Raw genomic sequence first — 13,817 nt, 5'->3', positions numbered from 1 at the left:
CAGGCTACAGGGTCTGTGGCCTTAATTGGATCATCACATTTGATCTTATTCCACTGACTATGGAGAGAGCATCTCCTGGGGAAAATCCTACTAGAAAGACTCTTTCTCCAGGAGCAGGCCACCTTAATCTTGCCCTTCTTCCAGCTCCTATGAGTCCTATGACTTCACTGTGCCACACCATCCCCACCAGGAGCTCCCTCCTGAGGGCTTGTCACTGGGTTTATGGCCTGATGCACACTGCCCTCCTCTTACTGGCTTTATCTCAGGGATCATTCCCATTGTATGAATGGAGAAACAGAATCAAGGGAAGGACTTGCCTATAGTGGTTTCACTGCCTCCTAGTCTCTTCTTTCTCCTTAGACCAGTGCTATTTCAAGTGTGGCTTGCTGGCCAGCTGTATAGCCAGTCCATTGTCGATCTCAAAGTTTATGTATGCGCTGATACGTACTTCTGCCATGGTTTGCACAGAAGAGAGCGACGGAGGGACTCTCCCAACACCTTCATTTTAGAAATAAGAATTCTGAAGCCCAGCCGTCCAAGCTTAGTAGCCAAACCAAAATTGGAACCAAAATCAACCAGGATATATAATAGTTATCCAATAGCATTTATATCTCCAGGTCTATCCATAGTATTAATGAACTTGTCAAGTTTATTGACTGAACACCGGCGTTACTGCCATTCCAGTTAGCCTCGGGGTTTGATTGCTTTCCCTACAGGTCGTCCTGGAGCTTTCACTGTTCGCTACCACTTGGGGGCCTGCAGATGCTTCGCCCAGTTCTCCGTTTTTACGTTCCCCTCTTCCCGTCCTCAGCTCCCGATTTACACAAAATTCCCCGCAGGGGGCGCTGCAACCCCTGATCCCGCAGCCCCTCCCTCGGCCAACCGTCGATTGGGCCGGCGCGTGACGTCACGTCGTTTTAGCCAAACAAATGGGATTCGGGGTGAGCGTTGGCTTCGCCGCGCCGCCCTGGGCGCTCGGTCTGCCTCAGCAGTAGGGAGCGAGCCAGGCCTCCTGCCGCCGCCGCAGCCGCCGCTGCCGCCGCTGCATCGCGGTGTGCAGCCCCGGGCCAGGCCCGGTCCGGAGCAGGAGCACAGGTGGGTCGGACCCGGGTGCCGTGGCGCGGCGCTAGGGCAACGCGGTCGGGGTTCGGCGGCGGCCACCGTGGCCATCCCCCCACCCCCCCGGCCGCTCGCCTGCGCTCCCGGGACGCGGGGCGGGTGGGGGTGGGGGCGCCGCCCGCGGGTCCCGAGCGCGCGGTGCTGCGGGCGCGTTTGGGGCAGGGAGCCGGCGGCCAGCACTTCCTCCTTCCGCCCGCGCACGGGCCAGGCACTGAGCGCCCCCGCGAGCAACGGAGGGTCGAGCGGACCGGCGGGCGGGAGCGGGGTCCCCGGTCCGGGCTGGAACCTCGGAGATTACGGATAGGCCGTGAGGAGGCAGCGGACCGGCTCTCCCATCTCCAGGACCAGCGACCAGTGAGGAAGTCAGGCCCTGGGTGGGGGTCGCCTCGCACGGTCGCGCCCGCTTGGGCTCGGCCACTCTGTCCTTCCTGTCCCAGCGCAGGTGAGCTGGCGCCTGTCCTTAATCTTTCTCAAGACCGGGCAGGACGGAGGCTTGGAAGCTTCTTTAGCCTCCGGGCTGTCGCAGGTCGACTGTAGGTCGACCCCAGTTGGTGATGAAGTCATAGTGCTGTGGGTCCGCGTGTGTGTGACGTCAGGGTTTTCCAAGAGATGGACTGTGATGTCACTGAAGGCCCTGCCCGGGATCTTGGCACGGAAGGGCAGGGTGATACCGGAGGGGAGAAAAAGGAAGTTCAACCTGGAAAGGCTGCGAATTTGAATTGAAAGTTGTTCGATAACCGCATTTTACAATTTTAATGAAATAGTTGTCAAGTTCTTAAACTTCAGTTCAAACAGGCATTGTTAGTGCAGTTCAATATGAGATGCATATGATTTAGAAACAGCTACACCAGGAGGGTTTTTTTGAGGGGAGGGAGTGGGGGTTAGGTGATTAATGTAAATGTCTTTCAAGAACCTAAACTCACAGTTGATGGTTTGTGATCAGAATTGTGGAAAAAAATAAAACCCATTTGAGTGCTGGTAACTGAGTTGCCTTACTCTCTTTTGCAAGACAGTTTGGAGACCAGCAATCTGTTAGTTCATAATTGTGTGGAGAATGGCCTGGAAGAGGGAGAGCAGATCTTAAGAGCACTTTTTCTATTGTAAGAAGGGAGGATGTTTGAATTAATTCAGTTCTTCTTAAATAATAATTACCTGAGGATTTAATTTATCCAGATTGTCCCTGCCCCATGCTACCCTGGATAATTGAGGGTTTCCTATGGTTACAGCTCAGCAGTAAGCCTTTTTCTTGCTCTCTTACTAAGGATAGGCTGTAACAATGTAATAACAACCCATGACTACTTGTCTGGACATGAACTAAAATTTTGTCAGTGGTGCTTTCAAATATGAAACTACAGAATTTTTTTAAAAAAGTTTCTTGGTTTTCTTCCAAAAACTTTCAAGGGATTAGACAGGAAGAGAAGCTAGTCATTTACCTCTCCAGGTCGCGCTTATCAATACTTCCATCATTTCTTCCTCTGTAGAATCAGTTATTAGAATCTAGTCCGAAAGGTAGATGGCTTAAAATTGAAGGGTAATTACAATTTCGTGTTTTCAGCAGGAAGCTTGGATAGGAGTCCTCAATCCTTCACTGACCTTGACTTTTAAGGTAGGTTTTTTGTTGTGGTTAATACTCCCTTCTCCCCAGTTGTTCTTTATAGATAATTGATAATGTATCATCTCTCTGCATTTTGCAACAACATGCAGGTGAAAGTTATGCTATACCTTTTAATGCAGGAAATAAAAGCAAACATTTATCCTCATTAATTACAATTAGATTGACAGAAGTTCACAAAACAAAGCTTTTCTGTAAATCTCATTTTGATCTTACTGTACCTTGGAAATTCAACAGCATTGTGTGTACGACTAAGTGTTATTAATTTGTTTGAAAGAAATTGGGATCTGTATGGTGACAATGTTGAGTGCAAATTCTAGAGAAAATATTTGCGCCTGTGGATCCTCAAAACTGATACGTACTGCTGATACTGAGGGTGTTACCTACTTTTTAAGATGAAAGGATCATGACAAGATATTATGTAATGACATCGAAGGAGGTACAAAACACACCCTTGCATGTATATTTTCCAGGTGGCCTTTCTGGGGCAGGCTTCGTGGCTCTGTGTAAATTAAGTGTACTGAGTGTAAATAGGAAGGGATGAAAGTCAAACCAAATGTGAGTTGAAAGATCAATAAATGATGATAATAAAATAGCTTCTCCTTGACAGTACATTTCAAAGAGAGGGGGGAAAATGCACCATCAGAGGAGGAGAAACTTTTATTTTTCCTCACGGAAAAGGAGTTAATAGGTAGAGAATAAATGTCTTTGTGTATTTCGACGTGACTTAGGAACAATGACAGCTATTAAAAAGCCAGGTTATGCATATAGTTGCGTAACTAACAAACCATAACTCTTCTGAAACATTTTTACAATTTGTTTCTACTTTCTACAGAATATTTTTCAGCCTTCCTATTTTGGTGTAGGAAGCATCTCTTCTTATAAATGGAAATTATTTGAGATCAGGTTTATTATTATTTTTAAATGTTTTGTCATTTTATCCAGTTAGAGCATATGGAGGGACTAAATCAGCCAGTTGATGAAGCATTTTTTTCTAACAGATAAAAACAAATATGAAGAGTGAAAGTACTAAACCTTAGAAATTCTTTAGGATGTGTTTATTGAATCAGTTATTCTCTTAACATACATATAATTAAAATTTGTATACAAACTTTATACTTTATTTTCTAAACTTGAAGTTTATGCTGAGCCAGTGTACTATGTTCTTGATATTCTAATAAGCACATATTAACAACACATATTAACTTGTTTTAATATTTGTTGGAGAGAGAACATACTAATCGTTAGAGACATCATTTGGTGTTCCAAAATTTGCAGCTGTTTAGAACCAGACACTTGAGGGAAGCCACTATGGTATAATGAATGCCTTCCTTGTTAGGTCATGTGTGACAAAGGCAAAATTCAGCAAGTGCATAATCTGCAGTCCTTTGGAAACAACAACAAAAAAGAGCAGATTAACTCCAAATGCATTTAGGTCATTTGGAAATTGAATTCCTATCAATCCTTATTTCTCATAATTTATCTTCTCTTTTAGTTAATACTTATGGTATTTTGAAGCTTATGAACTTACTGTGTTATCTGGAAAGGTATTAATGATTAAAGTGTAGGTGTTTCTTAATGATAGTTGAGCTTATCAACCTTTCGTTTCCAATTCCATCTTCTGTTTAGCTCCACAGAAGAGGCTTCAGATTTTTCCTTTGAAAATATTTACCTTCAAAATCCTAGCATATATTTACTCTCCTCAGTACAATACAGGTATAAATGTGAAACTAAGCTATATATGTTTATTATATTATCAGGCATGAGATTTACTAATCCAACAAACATTTTTTGAGTACCTCTATGCCAGGTACTTAGCCAGGCACTCAGATGAATTGTCCTTGCTGCAAGGACTCTTTTGTTTTAACATTCCTTTGCCATGGAGGGCTCTGGGTCTGAGGGGCCAGAAGTGGACCAAGAGGATAAAGCATTTATGTTAGGTTAGACTGGCTAGAGGTCTTGTCTAAAGGTTGGTTTAAGGAAGTATTAGAAACTCAGGTAAAAAGAATGGGGACCAGGTTATCAGAGGATCTAGAGGACCAGGATTTGGGTTGTCCTAAAATAAACAGAGTGAGTTTAAGTGAATAAGTGCTTTCTCTGAGGCAAGAATAAGCATGTAAAGCCAGAACTAGTCTGTATATGCAGTCTAAAATTGGAGGTAGGTAGAAGAGGGACAGTCTAGACATCACATTGTCAGAGGCATCTGTATACCTTCTATGCCAGTGCTTTGGCAAACTTCTGAAATACGTGAGCCTCTCACAGCCTTCATTTGCACTATTTGCTTTCTTTCCTTAATATTTTATAATGAAAGTGTTCAATCATAGAAAAGCTGCAAGAATTGTTTGTACATTGAGTAGCTAAATATCTACAACCTAGATTCTGCAGTTCGTATATGCGCACCCAACTCACACATTCCTCACCCAAGGACATGCATATTGATTTTAAAGAGGGAGGCAAACATCAATTGGTTGTCCCTGGTGTGCTCTCCGACCAGGGGTCGAACCTGCAAACTAGGCATGTGCCCTGACTGTGAATCAAACCTGCAGCCTTTCAGTTTACTAGACAATGCTCCACTGGAGCCACATCAGCCAGGGCCCTGCCATTCATAATTTATCCATTCATCCTATCCTCCCTCAGTACTTCTATCCATTCATTAATTCATCTCATGTTTTTGTTTTATATTTCAAAGTAACTATACTTTACCTGTAAACACTTTAGTGTGCCTATCATGAACTTTTTTTTTTTTAAGGCAAAATTTTTATATGGGAAAAATACACATCTTATGTGTATCGTTCCCTTAGTTTGGATAAGTTCATACATACATTTGTGTAACCCATAACCTTGTCACACTGTAGGACCATTACCATTACTACAGAAAGTTCCTTCATGCATGTCCACATCAATTTACTTAACTTTTTAATTCCTGCAGTCTTAACTTCTACCAGTTTCTTCTGAAACTACCTGTTCAAAGGACCTGCTTCGTTAGCAGCACATTTGAATGGCATTATGCTATGTGTATAGAACACAAATCAGAAACACAGTCCCTGCTCTTTTTAAGCTTATAAATTAGTTTGGGTTTTAGTTAGGTGTCCAAAGAGAGAGAAATGTTACATGGATTCAGAGGCAGCAACTGATTATTGCCAGAAAAAGCTTCCTAGGAGTGAGTCTTGAATTGGACCTTTATTTTAGGATCTAGATTATTATTATTTTTTTTAATAGACTGCAATTAGAAGTACAGTATAAAGGAATAGTTGCAGACAGGGTGGTCGGGACCCAATTTTGGAAAGAGTCTGAGCATTATTCTCCCAGTAACAATTTTTGAGGAAGGGAGTAATCTTGAAAACATACATTAGTTAAATTCTTACCTTTGTCATCTTTGGTATTTAGTCATATAGAAGACCTCTTCATCTCTTCTTTTTTAAAAAGATTTTATTTATTTATTTATTTTCAGAGAGAGGGGATGGGAGGGAGAAAGGGAGGGAGAGACACATTGATGTGAGAGAAACATCAGTTGGCTGCCTCTTACGTACCCCCTACCAGGGGAGCTGGTCCAAAACCCAGGCATGTGCCCTGACTGGGAATTGAACCAGTGACCTTTTGGTTCCCAGGCTGGCACTCAGTCCACTGAGCCATACCAGCCAGGGCAAGAGCCCTTCATCTTTTGAGATCTCTCCGCTCAGTTCTTTGCCTGTCTCTGATTTCTTCTGATTTCTCAGTTTTGTTGGTAACTCTTTTCCAGATCTAAACTATTTAAAGTTCTGTTCTTGACTTTTTGTGGTACTCCTTGTAACCTGGCCTTAGCTCTTAGGGCATGTTAATTACAGTTCTTTCTAGGTCATGCCTACATCTGAAACCATAAGCTGTTAACAGCTTTCTAACTGCTAATGAGATGCTGCTTTTTGTATATCCCTATTTTCTTTGTACTTTACTATTCAGGGATCTGTAGCAAGAGCATTTGCTCTAAATAGTTGTAACAAATGGGATTTATTGGGAAAGGAAGCTATGTAAACTTTGAGTGGATTGAATGGACAGCTTAGATTGAGCTTCTTGGAACAAAAGCTGGAACAACATGGTAGACAGAACTTGCCTACTGCTACCACAGGCCACATTGTTGAATCAGAATGCTGCCGCCACCATACTTGGCAGCAGTTTAACTTCCTTGGTCAGAACCATTATTATATATTACTTTGTGCCCCCCTCCATGTCCATTTTTTCTTTTTTCCAAAATAAACTTAGTACATGTGATTGGCAGATAGATGTTGCTCATGCTGTGCCTATCTTATGCAGGTATGCCTTCTTGGGCACATGTAGGTTATATGTAAAACCTTAGCTTTTAGTTGTTCATCTTCTATAAAACAGGAAGTTCATGTGAGAATAGTTTGGAGTGAGTACTGAGTCTTCAGGACACTCAGTTTGTGAAAAACTGATTTACCTCAGATTCCCCCAATGTGACAAAGATAAACCTTTTCTAATTTTGCTATTTCTATGCAAAGACATGGGTATTATTCTAGTTTCCTGAGATAGATACTATTGAAATCAACTGTACCATTTAAATTTTTTTATATTTTGAGTATAACAGAAAACCCAACTCAAATTTACTGACTCACAATACTGAAAAATCCAGAGGTGCAGCTTGATATACTTGTATTTTTATGATCAGAACCTCATCTCTTCTCTTCTCTCCTTTTCTTAATGAATTCTGCTTCCAATGTGTTGATCCTTTTGTGGTTACAGCATGTTTGTCCACAGCTCAAGTCCTGTGTTCTCAAGCCAGAAAGCCCAGAGCAGGGGACGGAGACTGCTTCTATAGAAGCTCTAGGGCAAGGCTCTTGACTATTTGCTCAAGAGACCCCTTTGGAAGTCTGAAGCCAATAGGGCCCCCTTTCTCAGTAACATTTATAAATAAAACACATAGGACTACAAAGAAAAACAGTTATACTAAATTATAGTTGGCTTCCAGTCAAGATAGCGGTAAGGTAAATGTGGTACTTGCATCCCCCCATGAACACATCAAAATTATAACCAAAATACAGAACAGCTAGCATTCAGAACCACCTGAAATCTAGTCCTACAACTAAGGCTATAAAGAACAAACCACATTGAGACTGGCAGGAGGGGTGGAGACCCAGGATGGTTTGATCTCACACCCACAGGTGGTGGATAAAAATTGAGTGGGATATCTTGGCTACAGAGGTCCCCTGTGAGTAGCAAGGGGTCCTAGCCCCATACCAGGTTCCTCAGCCCAGGGTTGCAGTGCCAGGAAGAGAAGTTCCCATAACTTTTGGTTGTAAAAACCAGCAAGAATTGAGGCTGAGCGAGACAGGTGGGCTTTTAGAGTTCCAGATAGTTCTATTAAAGGGCCTGCTTTCAGACTTAACAAGTTCCAGCTCTGTGACAGCAGCTCAAAAGGCACCAGAGACAAACAGGGAGGTACAGAACTGTCTGGCATCAGGGCTAGAGCTGGAGGGGCAGCTTTCTCCCAGATAGAAGTGCTAGCACAAGCCATTGTTCTTTTTCTGAGCCCTTCCCCCACAGAGCCAGCTGGGGAGTACCATGTCTGAGTCTCCATCAACCTGGCTGTCACCTGCTCTGGTGATATCCTGAGACCCAGGCCTACTCCAGTGGAATTTCCATACCAATGGCCTGTCTTGGCCTGTGCTTCAGACTTCCCTAAAATTCCTCAAACAAGCAGTATCCAGTCTCAGTATGCTCCAGACCTCTCCCTAAATGGTCCCAGGCCCAGCACTAGTGGCAGCCAGCCTTGTGCCTCCTGAGAGGCCCCAGAGCCAGCAAACCAAAGTAGAGAGCTTCAGACCATGTTGAAGCACCACCCAACCACTTCCACAGGTGACACGATCAAGGGTGGACTCAGTGGGCACCAGAGCCTCTTTGAAGTAAGTCCTACTCCATGGGGTGGGCCCCTGCACAGCCCATCTCTTGCAGCCAGTCCTTGCAGCAGATCGGCATGGGAGTAAATCCCTGCCATAGGTGTGCCAACAACAATCAAGGCTTAGCTACAACAGGAGGGTGTACATAGCCCACAGTGCAGGGGGGGCAGCTCGGATGACCAGGGAGACTGTGCCACTGGACCCCACAGAACACCTACTACATTAGGTCATGCTACCAAGACAGAGAGATGTAGCAGCTCTACCTAATGCATAGAAACAAACACAGGGAGGCTGCCAAAATGAGGAAACAAAGAAACATCACCCAAATGAAAGAACAGAACAAAACTCCAGAAAAAGAACTAAAAATGGAGACAAACAGTCTACTAAATGCAGAGTTCAAAACACTGGTTGTAAGGATGCTTAGTGAACTTAGGAAAAGAGTAGATGAACTTAGAACTTCAACAGCATAAAAATGGACATGGAAACCATAAAAAATAACCTGTCAGAAATGAAGGATACACTAGCTGAAATGAAGAATAAATTACAGGGAATTAACAGTAGAGTAGATGAAGCCGAGAATCAAAATAGCAATTTGGAATATAGGGAAGCAAAAAACAACCAATCAGAACAGCAAAAAGAAAAAGGAATTTAAAAAAATGAGGATAGTGTGAGGAGCCTCTGAGACAACGTCAAAGGTACCAATGTTTTCATCTTGGGGGTACCAGAAGGAGAAGAGAGTAAGCAAGACATTGAAAACCTATTTGAAAAAATAAGGACAGAAAACTTACCTAACCTGGTGAAGGAAATAGACAAGTCCAGAAAGTGCAGAGAGTTCCAAAGAAGATGAATCCAAAGAGACCCAGACTAAGACACATCATAATTAAAATGCAAAAGGTTAAAGACAAAGACAGAATCTCAAAAGCAGCAAGAAAAAGCAGTTAGTTACCTACAAGAGAGCTCCCATGAGACTGTCAGCTTATTTCACAACAGAAACTTTTCAGGCCAGAAAGGATGGGCCAGAAATACTCAGTTTGAAAAACAAAGACCTACAACCAGGATTACTCTATCCAGCAAAGCTGTCATTTAGAATTGAAGGACATATAAAGAGTTTCCCAGACATGAGACATGAAAAAGCTAAAGGAGTTCATCACCACCAAACCAGCATTACATGAAATGGTAAAGGCTCTTCTTTAAGAAGGAAGAAAAGATAAAAAATATTAATATAAAATGGGTATAAATACATATCAACAATTGAGTCTAAAAAAGCAATAAACAAGCAGAACAGAAACAGACTCAGATACAGGGAACACTTTGATGATTTCCAGATGGGAGGGGGTTTGGGAAGGTGGGTGAAAAAGATGAAGGGTTTAAGAAGTACAAATTGGGTGTTACAGAATAGTCATGGAGATGTCTATATTCCTTCCTTATGCTGTACTTTACAATAATCTAATAACTGGTGTCAGATGGGTACGATATTGGGATGATCACTTAATAAGTTATGTAATGTCTTATCACTGGAGTGTACCCCTGAAACTAATATAATAATATCTATCAACTGTAATTGAAAAATAAAAGTGATTTTTAAAACTTCTAATATATAACCAGGTACAACACAAAGGATCAGATTGTAAAATCAGAACCACATGAATCAGAGATCTTGCCCAGTGTCAAGCTTCACTAATAATTTCTAGGGTAGGCCATTGAAAAGAAGGTCCGGGGCGTGGAGGGTGGCTCCTGCTGTGTGAGGTGATTTCCCATGATCTCATGGCTGACGTCTCCTGGGCCAGGGAGTTGCATGACTATTACAGGAAGGAAGTACCTGAGAGCCATCCTCACCTATGTGGGTTTTTTCCTTTGGCTTACTGGTATGCAGAATATTTGGATTAATTCTTAATGATTGAGCTATCTTTGCTTTGTGATAGTATTTACCATTTCTAAGTGTTTTGAACTTTTGAATTAAAAAAACTCCTGGATTTATAGTTTTAAAAAGAAAAAATAACAGTTATGAAAATATTTTTTAAATTATAAGATTAATATGTGCTTTATTATGTAAGATTTATTTAATAATTATAACAAGTCTAATAAGTTCCAAGTAGTGATGAACATTGTTTGGAGATGTCTCTAACCAATCATCATGTAATAGGAAGTATCTGTGATTTCTGTTGGTGATAAGGTGACATTGCTAATATTGTTGTCTGTTGACTGAATTCACAATGGGAGAAAATACTAAATTTCAGTTGGAGGTTAGTAAAAGTAAAGATAGAATTTTCCTCCTTTATGAGTTTATAGACCCTGAATTCTACACCTAAACCTCTTGGGGGGATGTCCTTGAGCCTCAGCTTTAGAAGGACTGACTGCTAGAAGAGCATTTCTTTTCCCACTTGAAGCTCCAGCAAATGTCCTGTATCTCATTGATTTTGGGTTACATTTCTGACATTTTGAACCAGTCACTGAGAACACAGATATCCAATTGATTTAGCCAGCATGGGCCTACCCCTGGGACTGGGCTGGCGTCATGGCTACCTAAACAGCATGATGCGGGAGAAGGAGGTTCCAAAGGGAATTCGGGGGCTACTGGGTGCTGAGCAGCAAATAGTAGATGTCTGTTATGTCATCCTCAGTCAGTCCTCTCTCCCTTGCTCTCATAGGTAACCAGTTATTAAATTTTTAGTGAATCTTTCACTTATATTTGTCTTTTCCTAATCAGTCATTCTGCTGACATCCTAGGCCCCCACAGTGGAGTGTGTGGAACAGTCCATTGGACTGCAAAAAGAAAAACTTCTGTTTATTTTTCTCGTTTTAGTATTTATTTTTGCATAAGTTAATTCTGTATGTAAAATATATTAGTACAGTGGGGTGTGTGTGTGTGTGTGTGTGTGTGTGTGTGTGTGAGTGTGTATGTGTATGTATTTATGGGCACATGTTAAAATTGTTTTGAATCGGGAATGGGGCGGGGTCAGGAAAATTGAGATAGCCAGAGAACAGTGCTGTTCAATAGAAATATAATGTGAACAACATCTAATTAAACATTTTCTTGTTAGCCACATTTTAAAAAGTAAAAGGAAACATCTGAAAATAATTTTAATAAATTATTTAACACAATATATCCCAGACCATGATTTCAGTGTTATCAGTATAAAAATTGAGATAGTTTACATTTTTTTTCATATATAGTCTTTGAAGTTCAACGTGCATTTTACAGTTAGAGCTCATCTCAGTTTAGTCTGGTGATATTTCAGGAGCGCAAAAGCCTTGTGTAGCTAGTGGATTCTGTATTGGGTAGCACAGATCTAGACCAGTGATAATTCTCAATTTAGAATTCTATAATTGTCTTGGTTATAATTTTCATAATCCATTACCTGCTGTCTACAGTCTTTTTGTGCAGTTGCCAGGTTAATTGAATAAAAATTCCACTGGGATGTTACTCCTGCACTAGGTTTCTGTGGCATCACATTTAAAAGGAACTTTTTAGCCTGCTTGTAAGAGGGTGCATCCCATCCTCTTGCACATGTCTTTGGGGGCTGCCTGCCACAAACCTGGTGCTGAAGTAAGCAGCCTTGCCTTCCCCTTTCCATTCCTCTAAATACAGTCATCCATTTTAAGAAGGCTGTTCTGGTCAAACCTCCTTGGAGTCTCCAGTCCCTCTGCAATCTTTCCATTTTCTGAACTCCTCTGGTGTATATTGAGTACTTAGCCACTTAGCACTTCATTAAATATCGTTGTTTATTGCTAATTGCATTATGTGTATTAGTCTTATCTCCCCTATTAAATTCTAAGCTCCAGTGTTTTATGTCCCCAAATTGTAGACATTAATTAAAGGCTTAGCTTTTTTATTAAAGGACACATCTTGGGCTATTTAAATTTGTAGCTTTAAGATTTGTCTGAAGCTAATATTGTTTATAAAGTAGGCTCTCTGTAGTTTTAAAATCACTGTTGCAACTACAGTAGGAAATTATTGATTAGTTGGGGTTTCCGAATTTCCAAACGTGAAATTTGAGTTTGACAAGGAAGTCTCAAAGGACATGTTTGCTCTATTGTCCAGGAACTGGGAGAGGTAAACTTGTTTCCAAAGTAGGGCAAGAGATTTTATTTCAAGTTCAGTCATCAGAATTATCCTCTGGAGGTTCTCTGTACTTACTGCCCCCCAGTCACTTTAGATGTAGGGGAGAAGTTTCTGTAGTCCAGTCAGTCTTCACCTAAGTGAAGAAGAGCTCTACCCCCACAGTGCTGTAGTTCAGTTGGAGTACTGCAAATAGGACTATGAAAACTATCCTGAGCCTTGTCGGGTGTGACTCAGTAGACTGAGAGTCAAACTCTGAACCAAAGGGTCACTGGTTCGATTCCCAGTCAGGGCACATGCCCGGGTTGTGGGTCAGGTCCCCAGTAGGGGGCACTTAGGAGGCAACCACACACTGATGTTTCTCTCCCTCTCTTTCTCCCTCCCTTCCCCTCTCTAAAAAAATAAATAAAATATTTTTTAAAAAAAGAAAGAAAACTGATCCTGAAAATAACTCCAGATAAGGTCATAGGCTTTATGCTTTAGGAATCCTTTCTTTCATATGACATTTTCTTTGCCTGTGTTTTATTTAACATATTATGTGGTTAGCCTAATAAACTAGTTATACACCAACATTTTTAACTTGTGGAATTGCAAGGCTTGTTTATTATTTATTTACTAAGAAAAGGACAGTATGTTTTATATGCCAGGCACCATGCTTCACCTCTGTCACTTTTCATCTTAGTACTATATTTTACATGTCTTCTTTGGCAAGTAGTAGCCTTTATTTAAGGATTTATTTTTTTAGCTCTGGCTGGGTACCTCATTTGGTTAGTGTCAGATACACCAATGTTGAGCGTTCAGTCCTCAGGGCACATGCAAGAATCAACCTATGAGTGCATAAATAAGCGGAAGAATAAATCTATGTTTCTCTTTCTCATTCTCTCTCTCGCCCCCCCCTCCCCATTCCTCCTCTTCTCCCTCCCTTTTTCTCTCTCCCCTTCACCCCCGACTCCTTTACCACCCCTCCACTTCTCCTCCTACCCCCTCTCTAAAAATAAATAAAAATAAAATTTAAAAAAGAATTTATGTTTTGTATTGTTTAACAACTTGTGGGTTTTTCCTCTCTTTTTGGCAAATATCATTAATAAAATTGATTATTAGTCCAAATAAATTACTAACATTTCTAGAAAGTTTACAT

General features: G+C 41.3%; 1 protein-coding gene across 5 annotated transcripts in view; it reads left to right on the top strand.

The window, feature by feature from the left end:
- The first annotated feature begins 953 nt into the window (after positions 1-953).
- The window catches only part of FBXO34 (F-box protein 34), a 74,840-nt gene continuing 61,976 nt past the window's right edge, over positions 954-13,817 (top strand). For 2 of the 5 annotated variants that reach the window (XM_054567533.1, XM_054567532.1), the window contains exons 1-2: positions 954-1,095; positions 2,675-2,725. The gene's annotated coding sequence lies outside the window, so the exon portion shown is untranslated. The remainder of the gene's footprint in view (positions 1,096-2,674; positions 2,726-13,817) is intronic. The other 3 variants (XM_054567536.1, XM_054567535.1, XM_054567534.1) reach the window with 2 other exon arrangements.

Source organism: Pteronotus mesoamericanus, unplaced genomic scaffold (genome assembly GCF_021234165.1).
Source record: "Pteronotus mesoamericanus isolate MK-2021 breed Mesoamerican mustached bat unplaced genomic scaffold, CSHL_Meso_final contig_182, whole genome shotgun sequence".
In the NCBI taxonomy this organism is placed as follows: Eukaryota; Metazoa; Chordata; class Mammalia; order Chiroptera; family Mormoopidae; genus Pteronotus; species Pteronotus mesoamericanus.
The sequence above is the reverse complement of the archived record's forward strand: the minus strand, read 5'-3'. Positions and strand labels throughout refer to the sequence as shown.